This window comes from Scleropages formosus, chromosome 20, assembly GCF_900964775.1.
Source record: "Scleropages formosus chromosome 20, fSclFor1.1, whole genome shotgun sequence".
Taxonomy (NCBI): Eukaryota; Metazoa; Chordata; class Actinopteri; order Osteoglossiformes; family Osteoglossidae; genus Scleropages; species Scleropages formosus.
The window spans coordinates 3,816,501-3,835,243 of NC_041825.1; the positions used below are offsets into that span (position 1 = coordinate 3,816,501).

General features: G+C 44.0%; 1 protein-coding gene across 3 annotated transcripts in view; it reads right to left on the reverse strand.

Annotated features, from left to right (window-relative positions):
* The window catches only part of LOC108923929 (potassium voltage-gated channel subfamily C member 1-like), a 73,710-nt gene that overhangs the window by 38,839 nt on the left and 16,128 nt on the right, over nt 1–18,743 (reverse strand). The gene's annotated exons all lie outside the window — the stretch shown is intronic.

An 18,743-nucleotide genomic window follows, 5' to 3' on the forward strand; every position in this document is an offset into this window, starting at 1 on the left:
TTGCGGGCAAAAGATCAATTGGTGTTTACAGGATTGATGAAGGAGAGCTGAATTAAGGTCTGGAAAGCCCTGATGAGATTACCCAGGCTGTCAGACTAATTCTCGGAACTTATTATTAGCACAAACTAATTTAATAAACCAATCAGAGGTTGTCCTAAAAAACTAAAATCAAAATGTGTTTGCGTGTTGAACAAAAGACAGTGGGGATGTAACCATTTTGCTGCAGTGTTTAAAAAAGAAAAAAATGCCACCATCTCAACTGAAACAAGACTCTGATTTCACATTCAGATCCAGCTGAAAAATAGCATCCAAGTGAAATGATCCATGAATGATGATCCTCTATGCGATCGCCGTGAATGAGGGGAATGAAGTTGAAACCGAGTGCACGTGTAACACAGGCATGTAAACCAGGGCTCTTGCCAAGACTTTCTCCACAACTGCCAAATCATAAGACCTCTTTCAAATGATATAAACTGGTAAAAAAAAAAAAAAAAAAAAGGGGGGGGGGGGGGGGGGGGCATGGTGGAGCAGCGGTTTTGGCTGGGTCCTGCTCTCTGGTGGGTCTGGAGTTCGAGTCCCACCTGGGGTGCCTTGTGATGGACTGGCGTGGGTGTGTGTCCCCCCCCCCCCAGCCTCACACCCTGTGCTGCTGGGTTAGGCTCCAGCTCACCGCGACCCCACTCAGGACAAGTGGCTTCAGCCAGTGTGTGTGTGTGTGTGTGTGTGTAGAATAAAAAAATGCCTGCAGTGAATATTGCGCTCCACAGTCTCTTCATGTTCACTGCACTGTATATTGTTAGTCACATTGGATCATTTTTATATAAAATTTTCTGTTACTTTCACCCAACTGGCTTACCATTGGCAGTGTAACTGTCCACAGCAGCCAAAAAATTACCATACTACCATGCTTGGCATCATAAAGGTGGGTCCCCTCCAGCCAAACCTTCTCTTTGAGGTTATTTAGTAGCCCTGCTAAAGAAAGAACACTTACAATACTGGCTGTTTTATCAAATGCCAGAAATATGGAGCAGGTCTAATTCTATTTTAATGTGATCTTCAAACAAAAGTTTGGCATGTGCTCTTCATCGGAGCTTGCAGTTTCTTGTCACCGTTTCGGAAAAAAGACACTTTTTATGAAGTCAATTACTTTTTTTGCACTGTCGCTACAAAAATGTGTGCTGACGTTTGAGAAGCTAAATTTAGGTTTCAGTAGTAATATGGCTTTTAAATTGCCAAGCCCTACGAGTGGTTCTGGGTTCGATTTCTTCAATCTCTGCCCTAGATGGCTCCATAAAAAGTGTGACTTAGTATGTGCTGTAAAGATGGGTCTGTACACGCCGATTTGTGTTCCTCTAGTTGCCTTTACTGTCTTTCTGCGTCACCGTCACACGTATCTACCCGTCCATTTTAAATGTTATTCATGTCACCGCACAGTGATCGTTTGTTTCTTTTATGTTTTGCAAGGTCAAATGTTTTACCATCCATTACATTTATTTATTTAGCAGACGCTTTTCTCCAAAGCAACTTCCAATGAACTCTATGTATTGTTATCAGCCCACACACCTTATTCACCGTGGTGACTTACACTGCTAGATACACTACCTACACTGAGTCACTCATCCATACATCGGTGCAACACACTCATTCTCTCTCTCTCTCTCTCTGTCACTCACACACTATGGGGGGACCTGAACAGCATGTCTTTGGACTGTGGGAGGAAACCAGAGCACCCAGAGGAAACCCACAGAGAGAACATTCAAACCCCATACAGACTGAGCAGGTATCGAACCCACATCCTCTCACACCACCCAGGCACAGTGGGACAGCAGCGCTACTCGCTGTACCACCGTACCGCCATTGTCTTATATTCTCTCTCTTCTACTTCTAAATATGCCCCAACAGACAAACCAGCCTCTGCAGCTGAGGCCTCCATGAGTGTTCACCTCTGTCAAGGCTTGTTTAAAGGTACGAATAACCAGCGCTCTTCCGAAATATCTCACAACGGAGAAATACATGGCTACAATGTACACACACACACACACACACACACACACACACACACACACACACACACACACACACACACACACACACACACACACATTTTCAGAACCGCTTGTCCCATACAGGGTCACGGGGAACCGGAGCCTACCCGGTAACACAGGGCGTAAGGCCGGAGGGGGAGGGGACACACCCAGGACAGGACGCCAGTCCGTCGCAAGGCACCCCAAGCGGGACTCGAACCCCAGACCCACCAGAGAGCAGGACTGAGGTCCAACCCACTGCGCCACTGCGCCACCGCACCCCCCTTCCTACAATGTACAAGTAAATTTTAAATTTCAACAATGAGAAAGGAACGGCAGTTATGAATGTGTTTTAAAAAGCTGAAAATGTTTTGTCAAGAGTCAAGTCCCTAAAAGAAAAACATAAAACTATTTCAGCATGTCCGTCCTCAACCCTACTGTTCAGGTGCGCTATGTACAGATGCTCCTCAACTGACGATGGGTCGACTTACGTTTTTTCGACTTTGCGATGGTGCAACAGCGATAGGCATTCAATAGAAACTGTACTTCGAATTTTGATTTTTTTCCTAGGAAAGCGATACATGTTGCAATGTTCTCTCACGATGCTGGGCATCTCCTAGTCTGCCACTCGGTCGCTAGTGTATACAACCGATACTCTACAGTGTTCTGTGTTTCCAGCATTATTTTAGATTTCACCCCATATCTACGTTGTGTTTTCTGCATCCATCATGTCTACAAAATGCCCATCTGTGTCTCCTACTACTGGTGAGAAGAAGAAGAGGAAGGCAATTACTCTTGGGGAGAAACTCTAATTAGTATGCTTATATCTATAGTATTTATTATTATATTGTAATATTTTCTGTTATTTTACTGTGTTTACTGTTTCTTGTTTAGTAATTACTGTGCTGTCTTGTGTTGTTTTGCACGCGTCTTGCACACAAGCACTTGATGTAGTCCTGGGTACGTAGCTTTGTGTTGTTTTATGTAGCACCATGGCCCTGGAGGAACGTTGTTTCGTTTCACTGTATACTGGACCAGCTGTATATGGTTGAAATGACAATGAAGCCACTTTGACTTTGATGACGGCGACAAGCCCGTAATGACCATCGCACGTAAACTTGGACTTTCGCAATCAACGATCTCGACCATCTTAAAGGATAAGAAGCGATTATGTTCGGGAGGTTAGTAGGTGTATTAAATGCATTTTTGACTTATGATATTTTCAATTTATGATGGGTTTATTGGAACGTAACCCCATCGTAAGTCGGAGACCATCTGTAATCAAGTCCCTTAAAAAAAAAACTGTTTCAGTATGTCCATCATCATTCCTCCTGTTCAGGTATACTATGTACTAAGTGTAGTTTAGCACCATTCTGGGAAATAGTTCTAGTCAAAATGCTAAAAGAGAAACCATGTGCATTTGTGTAACAAATGGACTAAACTCAGCAGACATGCGGCAAAATGAACGATGTCCTGGTTATTCTGAAATTATGACTTTCGGGCAAAACTGTCTGTCTGAACCGCTTGTCCCATACGGGGTCATAACCTAACCTGGCAACAGACAGCATAAGGCTGGAGGGGGGGGGGACACACCCAGGACAGGATGCCAGGCCATCGCAAGGCACCCCAAGCAGGACTTAAACCCCAGACCCACCAGAGAGCAGGATCTGGTCCAACCCACTGCACCACCACGTCAGGCGAAAGTGAGATGGAAAAAATATCTTATATTTAAGTACCACTGCTGATTGTGTGACAAAGGTTTTGGCTGATATTATTTTCCTGTCTTTTGGAGCCTGGACTTGTGGGCACTGTGCGATACATTCCCTGTTTTCAAGTTGTTCACAGCACATTTCCATAAGGAAAAAAACCCCTTTTTGTCTTTAACTGAAAGAGGGGTCATCCCAGTCTTCAGAAGGTATAGGGTAGGGAAAAGCAGCGAGGCAAGTCGATCAATGACGATTAACCGGAAGATTGAAATTTCCAAATTTATTGCAAAACAGCTCTCAGGCCAGTTTGAATCAAGAACGCAGATTTTATTTGGCATTAGTCATTTATGTGTAGTGAGGACTCATGGGAAGGTGCACGTGTTCAAGGTGGAAGGTCCTTTCCGCTGTCACTCAAGTTTTTCTTTCATTCGGTCATTGGAATGTTTCAGGACACAAATGACAAACATTAGCAGAGGTAAGACAGAAATGCTAAGGGTAAAAACTTGACACCCCACTTCCCCATTGACTCTGTTGTCTTCGCTCATGTCCCTATGCCTGTTTCCAACCAACTGCTTGTCCCGAACAGAGTCGCGGCGAGCCGGAGCCTATCCCAGAAACACAGCGCAAGGCTGAAGGGGGAGAAGACACACCCTAGACAGGGCACCAGTCCATCACAAGGCACACCAAGCAGGACTCGAACCCTGAACCCAACACACAGTGGGCACCGGACGCCTGGTTCTCCTTTTCTCAAATCTTGGTCTTTATGCCAACTTTCCTTCTTCCCTTTCTGTCCTTCCTCAAACAGTATCTATGGTCTATTTCCCTCTTCTCTGTTCTCTGTCCTTCCGTCAGCCATGTCCTTATGTCTATTTCCCTTTCCCCTTAATTCCGTCTGTCCTTCTGTAAATCCAGTTTCGTGTCCATTTCCCTTTCCTCCATTCTCTTCCTCAGTCTCTGTCTTTCCTTCAATCCTGTCCATTTTCCTCTCCCCCATTTCCGTTCCTTAAACTCCTGTCCCGTGTCCGTTTCCCATTTCCTCACCGTGTCCTTCCTTCCTTCCTTCCTTCCTTCTGTCAGTTTCCATCTTCCTCATGTCTAGGCCTCCCTAGGCCTCTGTCCTATTCAGTATCAACTGCCGTCTCCTACATCCTCCTCCCTTCCTTCCATCCTGTCCTACGTCAGTTTCCGCCTTTCCCCCTTTCCTCCCTCTCGCTCTAACTCCCCTCCACTCATCATAGTGTGACCTACTTTCCAGATTACCGCAGTGCCTTCTCCCCCTGCAGTTTGCTCGCTCACTGCCCAGGTCCTCCATCCATCACGCCTGTTCTCGTCTATCTGACAGTGTCACTGTTTACGTACCACACTTCTCCACACACGCTCATTTCTCCACTATCTGCAATACCGTAGCTGTACGGTGTAAACCCGAGCTCGGCCCATTAAGTCAATTCCTTGCAACACCGAGACGTACAATGTAGAGTGGGTTTTATTAAGCAAGAAATGAGTAGAACGCATACAAGCCGAGCGTGTTCGGAAACGTGGTGCAGGGCACTGGGATGGAGCAGCACGATGGGCAAAGAGTTCCCTCACTAATCTGATGAGATTTGCTGTCAGTTTAACCTCATGCAGACCTCCCCGTTCGGAAAGACACTTGGGGATGATGGGTGTGAGTGGCTGCTGAAAAAGAGCAAACAGAGGACGGGAAGGGGTGAACAAAAGACAGTATTGGGGAAAACGGGAAGCAGGAAAGGAAAAGAAGGCGTAGAGCAGGAAATATAGGGGAACATGTTACCAGAGACAATGAGTGAGACAGGGTATCAAAACATGCTATTACTATCAATTAGCCTGACAGATGACTTAATGCATTTGGGACAGAATGGTGGAGCTCATCAAAACCTGTTAATACAGAGGTGACTTAACTGTGTCACTGGGAGGGAGAAAAGATGGAGCATTAAAACAGAGACTGTACACTGTGTGCATGACCAGCACAATTATTTATTCTCTGTGTGCTTTTTTTTTACGTTTTCATTCGTATACTTATTGCATCAGTGTGTATTTGTTAGCAATCATTTTGCCCTGTACATTCCCGCAACCTCTAATGGATACGAGACGCAACGCTTCTGACATTCTCAGCAAAGGCTTTAGGGGCAACACAGTGGAACTGTGGCACAGTGAGTAGCGCTGCTGCCTCGCAGTGCCTTGGTGGTGTGAGAGTGCGTGGGTTTGATCTCCACTCAGTCTGTGTGGAGATTGCATGATCTCCCTGTGTCTGCATGGGTTTCCTCTGGGTGCTCTGGTTTCCTCCCACTGTCCAGAGATATGCTGTTCAAGTTCACCCATTGTGCGTGTGTGTGTGTGTGTGTGTGTGTGTGTGTGTGTGTGTGTGTGTGTGTGTGTGTGTGTGTGTGTTCCATTGATGTATGGATGAGTGACCCAGTGCAAGTAGTGTATCTAGCAGTGTAAGTCACCTTGGTGAATAAGGTGTGTGGGCTGATAACACTACATAGAGTTCACCAAAAGTTGTTTGGAGAAAAGTCTCTGCTAAATAAATAAATGTAAGATTGAGAGAAAGGTGGTGTGAAACTGCATAAAAATGTAGTTAAATTAAAATTGTTGGTACCATCTTAAAGGGGTAAAAATAATTACAGTTGTGTTTTATCACGGTATCTATATTAAGTAGCGAAATGTTCTATGACTACCTTGGAATACAGTTGATCAAATACATTTTCCTTCAGACTTCCTGCACTGTCTTCTACGTTCTTAGTCTCTAGTGACATTTATTCATTCATTGCCACGGTGTGCAGACTAACAGGGCACTAGGAGTGATCTACCCTGAGTGATAGATCTAAACTCTGTTCAAGCTGAGCCGCACACAATCCAACAACTCAGCAGCTGTGGAGAGACAGCGAACCCCACTGAGCAACTGTGCCAAACCTTTTACATTATATTTTAATCAATTTAATCAGCTGGAGTTGCACTCCTGTGGAAAAGCTACCTTCTTACTCGGGCCTCCTAATCCATCATCCCTTTGCTTTCTGTCGACTGCCGAGAGTAACTTTCATCATGTTAACTGAGATAATCTCCGGGCTTTAAAGTTCAGAGATTGCATACATAACAGTTCTAAATGTGTCCTTCTTATATGAACATTATGAGATTTATACCCAGGAAGAGCCCTGGCTCTTCTTATTAACCACATTAGCAGTGCTCCTAAAACTATATACAAACATGCAACAATTCATAACTATGATATACATGCTGTTGTCATATTACATCTCTGACAATTTCTTCATTCACTTCAAAACACTTCATTTTGCTTTTCCTGCATAAATAATTCAGATGTTTAAGCCATGATCTGACCAAAGGAAGCATCAGTACAAATGACTTGATTTTGACTTGATTCCTTTGCTTAACTGGTGAATTAACTTCAGTTTAAGTGATGCTGATATCAGTATGTATGAACAGTTGAACCTTCCGGAAACCTATATAGCCAAGTACCCATTACTACATTAAAGCACAGGGCAGCAGCTTTTCTTCCTCTGAAAACGTTGCACACAATAAATTCTGTATGTAATTTTTAAATTGGATCAATTGATGTGCTTAATTCCTGACAGAAGAAGAGAGTATTATCCCACACTCTAATTCACTAAGGAGTTCTGTAAAAACTGAGTTCTCTGTCCCAAATTATAAAAATATTAAGAGATACAATAGTGTTTTTCATTAAGTGGTTATATATGTGAGACACCAATCCTATTTTTACTGAGAACCAATCTACTATTGAATGTTAGGGCACACTGGAGTCTAAAGGGGATTCCATAGCTGAACCGAGTTGCAGATACAGAAAAAAGTAATGAACCAGGAAGAAGTACTTCTTTAGATACTGAAAGTTGAGTATATCATCTAGACGTTTAAAAATCTTTGATAAAAATTAATCACATTTTTCAATAAATTCTATACTCCAATTTAAATTACAACATACTGCCAGCACATGAAGATTCCTGCATGATAATCATGACATGGAAAAACAGACAGACATGAGTAATGCCTGCATAAACTGGTACACCTGTAGTGTACAACAAGGTACACTCTAGCCTTCCAGCACAAGATAAGGGGCAGCATTTAGTGTGGTGGTTACAGCTGCTGCCCTCAGGTTCAAATCCCATATCCTGCAGTGGTACCCTTGAGCAAGGTGCTTATCCTGAATTAACATGGTAAAAAAAAATCAGCTGCATAAAAAGACAAATCATTTTAAGTTGGTTTGTAGAAAAGCATCAAATAAATGTATGATAAATGTAGAGATAGGGTGGCGTGGTGGCATAGCGGCAAGGTGGGTCCGAGGTTCAAGCCCTGCTTGGGGTGCCTTGCGATGGATTGGCGTCCCATCCAGGGTGTATTCCCTCTGCCCTGCGTTGCCTGGTAAGGCTCCGGCTCACCGTGACCCCACCTGGGACAAGTGGATGTTGACAATGGATGGGTAAATGTAGAGATGTGGGGGTAAAGAAGAGTATACAGTGCTACGATGTGAAATACCCAGGCTGCAATACAAACTATCTGTTCTTTTAATTGGCCTGTCCTTTAAAAATAGACGACTAACCCCCCCCAAACAGTCAGAAGGAGGCAGTAGACTGGGGTCCACTGTGATTGATTCACCAAAACCGATTCCTTTACAGGCCTTTATCAGAGGAACAGGACTGATGTGAAAGGGGAAAAATGAGGGAAAAGTAATGATATTGGACTATAGGTTCTGACTCCAAACAACTCAGCGCTGACCCTGTTCTTCTCAAGAGAAGAAAAATATCTATGCATCACTCTCACTTCCAATTCAATTTGTAAAACATATATGTGCTCTGTGAATAATACAATTAATTAAAACTTATTTAATCTGATTAAGTAATAGATAAATTGCAAAACCAATCTACTAATGGATTCTTCTATCTCAGACACACTTTCTCTCCCAAGTCATTTTGAATTCATACTCTGCTCACCTTGGAACTCCACAAAACAACCATCAAGGGCTTTCAGTTGTCTTAATCTCCTTCACCTTTGTTTTACCTCCCACTAAATACGATAAAACAACTTCATTTTTTAATAACACATTCATTCCTACACTCAATATTAGAAATAGCATATCATATTCACTGAGCTGACATCTTCACCCAGGGCAGCTTGCAACCTACAATTTCAAAGCTGGGTAATTTTTACTCTGTTGGTTCTCACTAATCACCTTGCTCAAATCTAATTCAGCAGGAATGGGGATTTAAACCCACTACCTTAAGGTTGTAAGGTAATGACCCATGAAATTCCTGTGATTAAACACCTACCTATGCTACCTGCTACACTTTCTACAGCACATGAGATGATGAGACTACCCTGTTATGTAACCATAAGGGAAAAAAACTAAATACGGACAAACCTCTACTTAAGTAAATTCGACTTACGTAAATCTGGATTTATGTCAAAACTTTATGTCAAAAATTCCTGGCATACACATTTTTTACAAATAGCGCTTTTATTTTATGCAAAACATCTGAAATACATTAACCATAAGTCGACGTAGCCAGACAAGGCAGGAAGCTGCATCTTCCCAGTTCCCGCATGTTTTGAGCCATGAACATATCTTCTATCATTACTGTAGTGCTTTTTCCCATATCTTTTTTTACCCTTTTCATTATTCACAATGCCTGGTGGTAAACGTGCACTTGAAGGAAAACGAGAAGCGTCTTGCAAGCACACAGCAATCGATTTGGGAATGAAATTGAAAATAATAAGGAAGTATGAAGGTGGACAAAGATTATGGTCTATAGCACGGGAACCAGGTTTAGCCTTATGGACTATAAATACGATAGCGAAGGATGCTACACGTATAAAGGAGCAGTGAAAGGAACAGCTAACAAGAAAACAACAATAATATGATAGACATCTAATATGCCTGACATTTACTAGAGAATTATATTGTGCAATTTTGCAAAGTTTGCAAAAAAGCAAAGGAAATGAAAAGGCTTGCCTCTGTAACGGAAGGGGAAGTGGAATCCAGCATACGTAAATTTTGACTTACGTAAGGGGTTGAGGAACGGTCTATTTGCGTAAGTCAAGGGGTGTCTGAATATGAATATGATAGGGGAGAGGGATGATGTGAATGTGGAAAAAACACTAAAAATAACAATACTTTCTACCTCATCTACAAAAAAATCTAATGCAAACACAAGTAACTTGCACAAGCTATTATGGCAGTTGTGCAATGTTGTATCCAAAATCACTCTATAATGTTTGGTACCTTCTACTTGTGTTCTTCCCAAGGTATTAACTAAAGCAACTGGCTCTAAGAACCTTGATCATGAGACACAACAGCAGCTGAACTAACAACTTTTTGGCCACATGCATGGAGAGCAAACTAGATGGACCATTGCCAAATGACTGAAATCCTCATTTGTGTGCAAGGCAGAACAACACTGAAACAAGAAACACCATCTTTGACCATTTTCACGTGGAAAGAGAAAAGAAAACACAATCAAATGAATTCATTGGGAGGGGGGCGCGGTGGCGCAGCGGATTTGGCTAGGTCCTGTTCTCTGTTGGGCCTGGGTTTCAAGTCCCACTTGGGGTGCCTTGTGGCGGACTGGTGTCCCGTCCTGGGTGCATCCCCGTCCCCGTCCCCTCCCCCTCCCCCTCCAGCCTTCCGCCCTGTGTTGCTGGGTTAGGCTCTGGTCTGCTGCAACCCTGCATGGGACAAGTGGTTTCAGATGGTGTGTGTGTGTGTGTGTGTGTGTGTGAGAATTCATTTGGGAGAAATAACCTGTAGCCAGGTATGTGTATGTAAGTATATAAGGAAAAAACCAAATTAAGAGGGAATTGTTTGAAATTAATTTATCTCAAACGTTCTTCCTCATCTGTTCATCTTCTTTAATCCATGAAGACAGGCAGCACTAGATCATACCAAAAGCACTAGCCTGGACATTGAGCATTTGGAGTAATGTGTAGAAGAAGGACAGTATGGAAAAAAAGCAAGTACACTTCCTACACTTGCATGACATCAGAGCAGGCTTGATTACGCAAGTGTAAAACAGCAGATGCACACTGGCAGGTGCAGACACTTGTTAGTTTATGTGTCAAGTGGAGCGTGAACTCAAACCACGGGAGTGCAGAAATGCCATGCTTACGCAAAGGCACATGTACACCAGTAGCACCCAGCACTCCTCCCCGGAGGTCTGCAGGATCGGCACATTCCGTTTCCACCTGAGCACTGAAAACGCTCGACTCCTCTAATTATTCTGCTAGTTTAACTCATTTAAAGATTTCTCCCTGGTCAGCCTGGGGTTATGGAATGTAATCCGGTAAACCTCCTGCACAGTCGCTCTCCATAACGTACACTGACAAAGAAGAGGTGGGAAAAAAAAAGCCAGACACACGATATGGTAAAATGCAGGGCAACAGACACCAATGATGATGAAACAGTTATTAATGCCGAATAATAATTCAGCGGGAAATTTGCAGCATAGTCATACCAAAACATACGTATGTCAGGATTATGAGAATTCGGCTTCGCAAGGAGTTTCACGTGATTCCCTATTTTGGTTTATGAGGCATTTCTTCTCATTTATGAAGATTTCAATTCCATGAACCTCCCAAAGCATCACGAGACCCCCGTGGGGTCTTCTTATGTCCTCAACCTCCATTAACCCTTGATTACTCATTTTGAAAGTGGGTGCCAGTTGTAGAGGCAAGCAGTATAGAGGTCAGAGCTGCTGCCTTTGGACTCAGATGCACTGGTTCAAATCCCCATTCCTGGCTGTAGCACCCTTGAGTAAGGTATTTACCCTAAATTGCTCCAGTAAAAAATTACCCAGCTGTATAAATGGGTAAATACTGTAATACCTTAACAATGTAAGTTGCTTTGGTGAAAAGTGTCAACTAAATGAAGAAATATAAATGTTGGGGATCAGGAACGTAATGGCAATTACAGCTTCACTTCATGAGAATTAAGGCATACGAAGGGTTTTTCCACAGACACACTACTTGTTTGGCGGGGGAAGACTGTATATAATAGGCAGAAGACAGACAATGAATTGCGGTACGAGTTGAAGCATTTTGTATGTGAGAGGGTTTTACACCATTGCTAGTAGCAGCGCTTACCGCACTCAGATGCAGAGGCTGCTTTCCCAGCGAACGCAGCAGCAATGTGTTTGCATGCGACGAACTCGCTTTCAGCACCAAGGACAGCAAGCGGCCCGCTGCCTCCCTCTCTCCTGCTCCACAGAGGCTTCTGTCAGTCGGGGATCATGGTTGCTGGGCCCCGGCGCTCTGCAGCTCTGTGCTCCTCACATACAGTGTTTGCCACGAGGTGACAGGAATCAACCTCTCATCAAACACCCTGCTACAATAAATGGTTGTGCCACCTTGTCACTCTGTGTACTTTGCCTAATCTTTGTTTCGCGCACGGATATACGCCGAACCAAGTGACAGCATCTTGGATAAGCCTGACTATGGAGAGCGAGGTGTAGGTGAAACCTGGTTACCGCTCATAAAAAGCTACCGCTGAGGACTGGAGTACAACTCATATAGATTTAAAGGATATGTCAAAGCCGTCCATGGCAGAGCTGCAGCTCAATGCGTACGTCGTGCATTTTGGCCACAACTCTCCTACATCAAGTCAATTTAACAGCTGGATGCACATGAGGTGAATGCCCCGTGAATACTTTGGACACGCGCCCATCCGGGATGCCTCGAGCGCTGCAGAGCACCACGCCCTTGCCCTTTTGCTTGGGTGAAGAGGGGGCGAGTCAAAGTGAAGCCTTTCATTGTCCACTCAAGTAGACTAGCATCACATGTGTGCTAAGGCCTGTTCCCAGGTGTCGAGAGCCAGAGTTTGCAATGTTGATGCATCTGAAGCAAGATGGAGAATTCACAGTACTGAGACAAAAAGGGGGCAAACAGACACTGTTGCAAAGTGCACCAACGACAAAGGGGGCAAAGAGACCGCACAATGGGGTACAGCTGTAAGGCAGAGTTTTTGAAAGCAAAACAAAGAAGGATGGTTATGGATACAGCACCATCCACCAGACAGGAAAATACAGTAAAGAGAGAAAGTTCATGTCCATACATTAAAACCTTAAAACAATAAATAATTCATATTCTTTATGTCCAGCATTTTAAAATCGAAAGTGATCAGCATTATCTATATGCATCAGTCAGTCCAAGTGTCTAACTCCATATGGATCATACTGAACTGTCTGTCGATAATGGAAAACTATTGATTCAATTAACCCTACTGTTGCAGGGTTGCACATGGTGCCTGTAAGACATAACTGTTGGACAAATCCATTTGGGCAAAATGAATAGAGATGTATGAGTTCTGGAGATGGATACAGGGGAGGAATGGGAATTCACTGGTGTGAGAGAACAGAAGTGACAGCAGCTGTCTGGAGAAAGCACTGGACAAACTCCACCAGCCGTGTCAGCACCCGGGACAGACGGCTGCAAAGCCAGGAGCCAGGAGCTAGCCAACAGCAAGGTGCTCTGTTAGCTCTCACAGGGCAGAGCTGGGGGACGCTGCAGTTAGCCCACTGATAAAGGGCATGGAAAGACAAATAGAATAAAGGACTGCGCCATTATAATCTTGGGTCAGACACTTAACGTGGGCAAAAGCATTAGTAACATATACAGCTGTCTAAATGAATAAGATAAGTTGCTTAATGTAAGAAGTAAGCGAGTGAAATAAATGAAGTAATGAATATGGCAAAAGTGATGGAGAGGCTGCACAGCATCTTGGATTCACCGGCAGGTCTTGGGGTTGAGATACAGAAGTGACTGGAACACGAAATGCAAATCATCCTTGTGTCTAATACCACACTGTCTCTGCAAGAACGTCTAATTTCAAGTCTGGTGATAAACAAGAACCATAGCCGGTTGTCTACAACTGGAGCGTCACAGTTAAACATCACTGAGTAACAGTCACTTCTTAATACTGTTGGTTTTAATCCCAGGAGGGGAGATGCTCCTGTAACCAGTAATTCCTTTAAATTTCATTAATCAGGCATATATCTTTTGTCATTACTAAAAAAGATGGACTTAACCCATGTTAACCAACATTTGAAGAAATTATCACAACTTTTCAGACATATTTAGCAAAGACTGAATTGTCCTGGCACAAGAGAAGAACGTAGAACCACGGATGAAAAGAGATTAAATCTGAAAACAGAAAAAGAGAGTGAAAACAATATGGGAGAAGCCACTGTGTCATAACATAGTATCTTCAGAGAGAAGAAGCAACACTGAGGATGGAATACAGATCCTTTGTTGTGTGTCTTGGATTAGTCAATGGAAGATCTGTAGCCATTGATAAAAAAAAAGTGCAGGTTTCACTGAACAAACAAACGTACAACATTCTCTATAAAGATGCCAGGCAGGAAGTTCAGTGTCTTTGAATGCAACGGAGTGCTTTTAACACCCACCTACTCCCCCCATCGTGTTAAACAAGCTGAACTAGTGACACACAGAAGTGTGCTTATGTAACCTTCCTCATTTAAGAGTAATCAGGATGTAACTGATACTGCACTTCTGCTGGATTGTGAGGATGCGGGACTGAATAGCCAGGATGAGAGGGCCATGTGGATGTGTGGGTCCGTCCCTGACAGCGTGTCAGCAATACATAAGCTTGGAAAATAACGAAAGGTCAAAACAGAGGCTGAAAGTGGGAAGGGAGTAGGAGAGAGAGGCATGTCACAAGAATGGGAAAAGTTTCAGGAATCGGTGTTGAAGAAGGAGCAGGTTCTTCAGCTGATGGCTAAGGGACAGGGACCACTGTACAACGGAAGGGAATGGACTTAGAAATATAAAGGAGACATGCAAAAGGCATTAAAGGTGTGCTGGCAATTAATGCACAGTAAATGAACCCCATCCATTTACGACGTCCTCCTGCAAGCAAATTTTTTTCACGGAGTCAGCAAACAGTGTTGATGCACTTCTGCCTTAAAAGTACACTTTTCCTTTAGTCGTGTGTCCATCTCTTCCTCTTAGCAGCAATGCCAAATAACGATAGCTATGATACAGCAAATTACACACCAAATGCTTTTCTGTACCAATACATTATGCTATTCAGCGTTACGTTTCCCTGCATATAACACGTGTGTATCAAAAGTTCTCAGTATATACATCTGAAAAATGTATTGGTTCGTGGGACATGAGGGCATTGACTCGAGATTTTGAGATTCGGTAGTCTTTATTCTAGAACTCTTGGGCTGGTCCTTCTTTATCACTCACTATAGGGCAAGTTTTGTCTCATTGTCAGGTTTAAATAGGGGAGTCATGGCTACTGGGTGTTCGTTAATGGTAAGTGTATGTGTTACGCAGGCATGATTACCAGCATGGTAAGCAAGTGAAAGTCTGAATGTGTGTTTATTGGTGATGCTCAGTATACAATAATGGTAACACATTACACTCCATTCCGTATGCGTGCCTGTTGTTTTGTGTGTACTGTATGTGGGTGTGCTCTGTCTTCCCACGTGCCGCAAGGTAGGATGGTGCACTGTACCGGTCGCCTCGGTTTCATATGTCCTTTTGGTTTCAAAAAATCCTGAACGTGACTACCGCTGCGGTGCTCTGGACCATCTCAGGAGAAAAGCGCGTGCAAACGTCACACTGAAATGAAATGGAGAAAGAGAAGGGTCTGCACTTTCTTTGTCAGCTCAGAATTTGATCCAGACCACTGCAGCGCACCATGTACGTTTGTCCTTGCACACACCCTCCGACGCACCCCCGCCCCGGCCGGAAGCCTCTATCTGCTTACATTGTCTGAAAGCTAGTTTGGCAAAGCTGCCTGCCTGGCGTACCCTGTTCTATTAACTCTGATGATAGAATGCCTTTCTGCCTTTGTCCTTAATCCAAGCGAGCACTACGCAACAAAAAAAAAATGCTTTGTAAGAGCAACGGGGAAAGTCACGGGCGCACACTGCAGTTTTCTCTGCTCCCCAAACAGCACGTTAGATGCGATGGTGACCTAAGTCCTTCATCGCTAATGTGAGATTGTAACAGAAAGTCACACATCGGGGACCTTTCAATGAATGCCATGTACTGCCTGCTCTGCATAACTGACCTCAGGGGTTTGAAGCTTCAAATCAAAAATTCCCTAAACCCGAACGTCGAAAACTGCCACAGCAGATTCCGCACAAAGTCATACGTGTTTCTGTCTCGTACATTAGGCAGAACTTTATCTGTCATCCCCAGTACACATTCAATGGCATGCGCAGCTAACCGACAAGCCATGAAACAAATGTATTAAGAATTAATAATTAATAGAGCAATACAAGGATGCTGTTCAGCTACGCATTCAGCATCGCCTTTTACACGTTTTCCTGGAGGATCTGACTGCTATGGGGCCAAATCAGGTGGCGTTTTGTCCAAACAGCTGCACTACAGGCGCTCTCAGGTACTTTGACATGTACGCTATATCCCCGAACCTGTGAGAACGGGGCGATTTATTACTGTCACCACTACTCGGAAGAGCATGTGCACGATAACTTGACTCCCTGAGATTACTTTGCACAGATGAGCAACCCCACAATTTAAGAGTTAATGGTGCATATGGATGCATTAACATAATGCAGGCCGCATTAGCTACTCCGACAGCAACGCCACGGGTAAGTTAGCAATGTCCGAGCGCTAATGCAGCTTTTGGGTTGAGATTCTGTATGATGTACTTTCACGTCATTAATCCGTAGCCCGTGTTCAAGACCACTTTCTATTTCCGGTGTTCCTGTGCAAAAAATTGGGCAATCCATTATCATTGTTAAAAAAAGCTATGAAAAAACCCAAACATTACCATGGAAAACATTATGGCCTAATGCTGTGCTACAACTTCTATGCAACTCCATGGTCAGTACCACAGGTTCTTTTTGGAATTTGTGGTGTACAGCCTTTATTTACCTGAATCACATCACTTTATGTATGCGTGTGAACTTCTGAATGTGGTATTTGATGCTCTTTGCTCTTTATTATAGTCTCACGCATCCATTTGCTACAGCCAAATCTGACAGGACACACCACAGATTTACAAAATGTGAACAAAACATGCAAAAATTCAGTGGAACCAGGGTTTCATTATTTGTTCAGATGCCTAGTCATAAAGCCTCCATAAAACCTTATGGCCATCACGTGAAAGAAGCCATACATATGAGGAAAATTGCATGAGTTCACAGCAGGAAGGGTGACACTGGTCAGCGACACAGAACGGTTTCTTTTCACAGCTTTTCTTTATTTTATACCTCTTTATTTCATTCAGCAGTGACCTAATTCTATACCATAAAGACAGGATTGCAGATTGGAGTCCATTCAGCTGGCTAATATTTCATACGTGTTTCATTTTCCTGCCTTCTCTCGCCCTGTTCCCAGGGTACTTTTTAGTAGTAAAGACCTTTCTGACTGCAGCACGCGCCCCCTTCCCGCCCATTCACCCGCCACACGTCCGCGCGCCTCCCGCCTCTGGCGCCGCGCCAAGCCAGCGTGCGCGCTCGCGCCTGCACAGCTCTCTGGTACCTCAGGGCAAGCGGCTTCGGATTTTAGAACCAATAATCAGACACTAAAAATTAAATACAACGGGGATGTAACGCACGCAGTAGAATGCGGCGTGCACTGAAACACACATTTGAACCCGTTCATTTTGTATTTGCTCAAAAAAATGTTTTAACATATCGTCGGGGGGGCGTGATTGCTGCTGACAGTCACGCGGGAAGGGGGGGCGGCTACACAGTGACATGGTGCATGCAGAGCGCTCCTGCCACTTTTGTGTATGCGAGCGTGTGCGCGCGCGCGCACCTGCTGCCTCTCCGCGAGCGTGTCGCATGCGGAACCTGTAGGCTGTATTTAATATATAATTCACCGCGAAAGGGAAGCTTGCTTGGTAGCAGCGCTCGAACTCTTCCCATGTTACGCATTTTATGACAAAATATTACCACACAGCCCGACTGATTCTGAACGTGACACTTCGTCAGTTATATATCGAGCTCTGAGAAGCTCCTTTTTCTGACGTGATAAAAGTGGACCGCGGGACACGCGAAGGCTGCCGACCGCAGTGACCACTGACCGCTCCGTCGCTGCTGCTCCTTCACTCGCTACCGCGTCAACCTTTCTGACGACTAAGAAATGAAAAGGGCGTCTGGGGTCAAACTATTTTAAGTTTTCCTACACAAAGACTCGTTGCGCGCCTTGGCTGCAATAATTCGCCCATAGCAACACCACAAATATTTCCGCCGCGAGCCTCCCGTCTGCCGCTATACGTACACGAGCCGAGGCACGAGACCCGGCTCCTCCTACCGCGTTCACATACATGCGCCAAAACCCGCAAAGGATGAGCCACCTTCACAGCTATTATAATACACATTTAAACGCTTTATTTATTTGCAGACGTCACTCTGATTTGCATCTGCATGGTGAGCGCGCGGTGTCGTATGCCTAAAAATCATACTGCGTTTTGGTTCAGTTGTCCGTATTTTGTTCGGTTAATGTCAGCGGCGTTTCTGTACACGGTTACACACGGTACGAAAAAAAATTTAAGAAAGTCAAAGACCGAGCTGCATTTTTTCATGCTCTCCTGTAGCGCACAGGCTGCCTAAGAGAAATTCCCCGCAATGTGACGTATCGCTTGGCAACGGCGCGCGCGTCTTAAAGACGAAGCGCCGCCGCCGAAAAGCGCCTCCATTAAACTGGTCAATGGGCTCATTTCCCTAATGAACTTCGCGTACAACGGATCCAGTTTAATTACACAGCGGTGGACGTGTCGATAGTGCTAAAACGTCTCCGTGTTAGTTCAGCTCAACGGTTTTGTGCAACGCTGCAGTGCACTTTCTGCTCTTAAGACAATTGCTTTGTGTTAAATGACCCTTCCATGCTTTTAAAATATCTTAACATAAAAAATACCTTGACATCTCTGAGTCAAATGTGACAGAATCTCACTGAACATGTATAATTACCATTTTTTTGATGAATATTGTTGGATCATGTCCACACAAAACCATTATTCTGACCCACT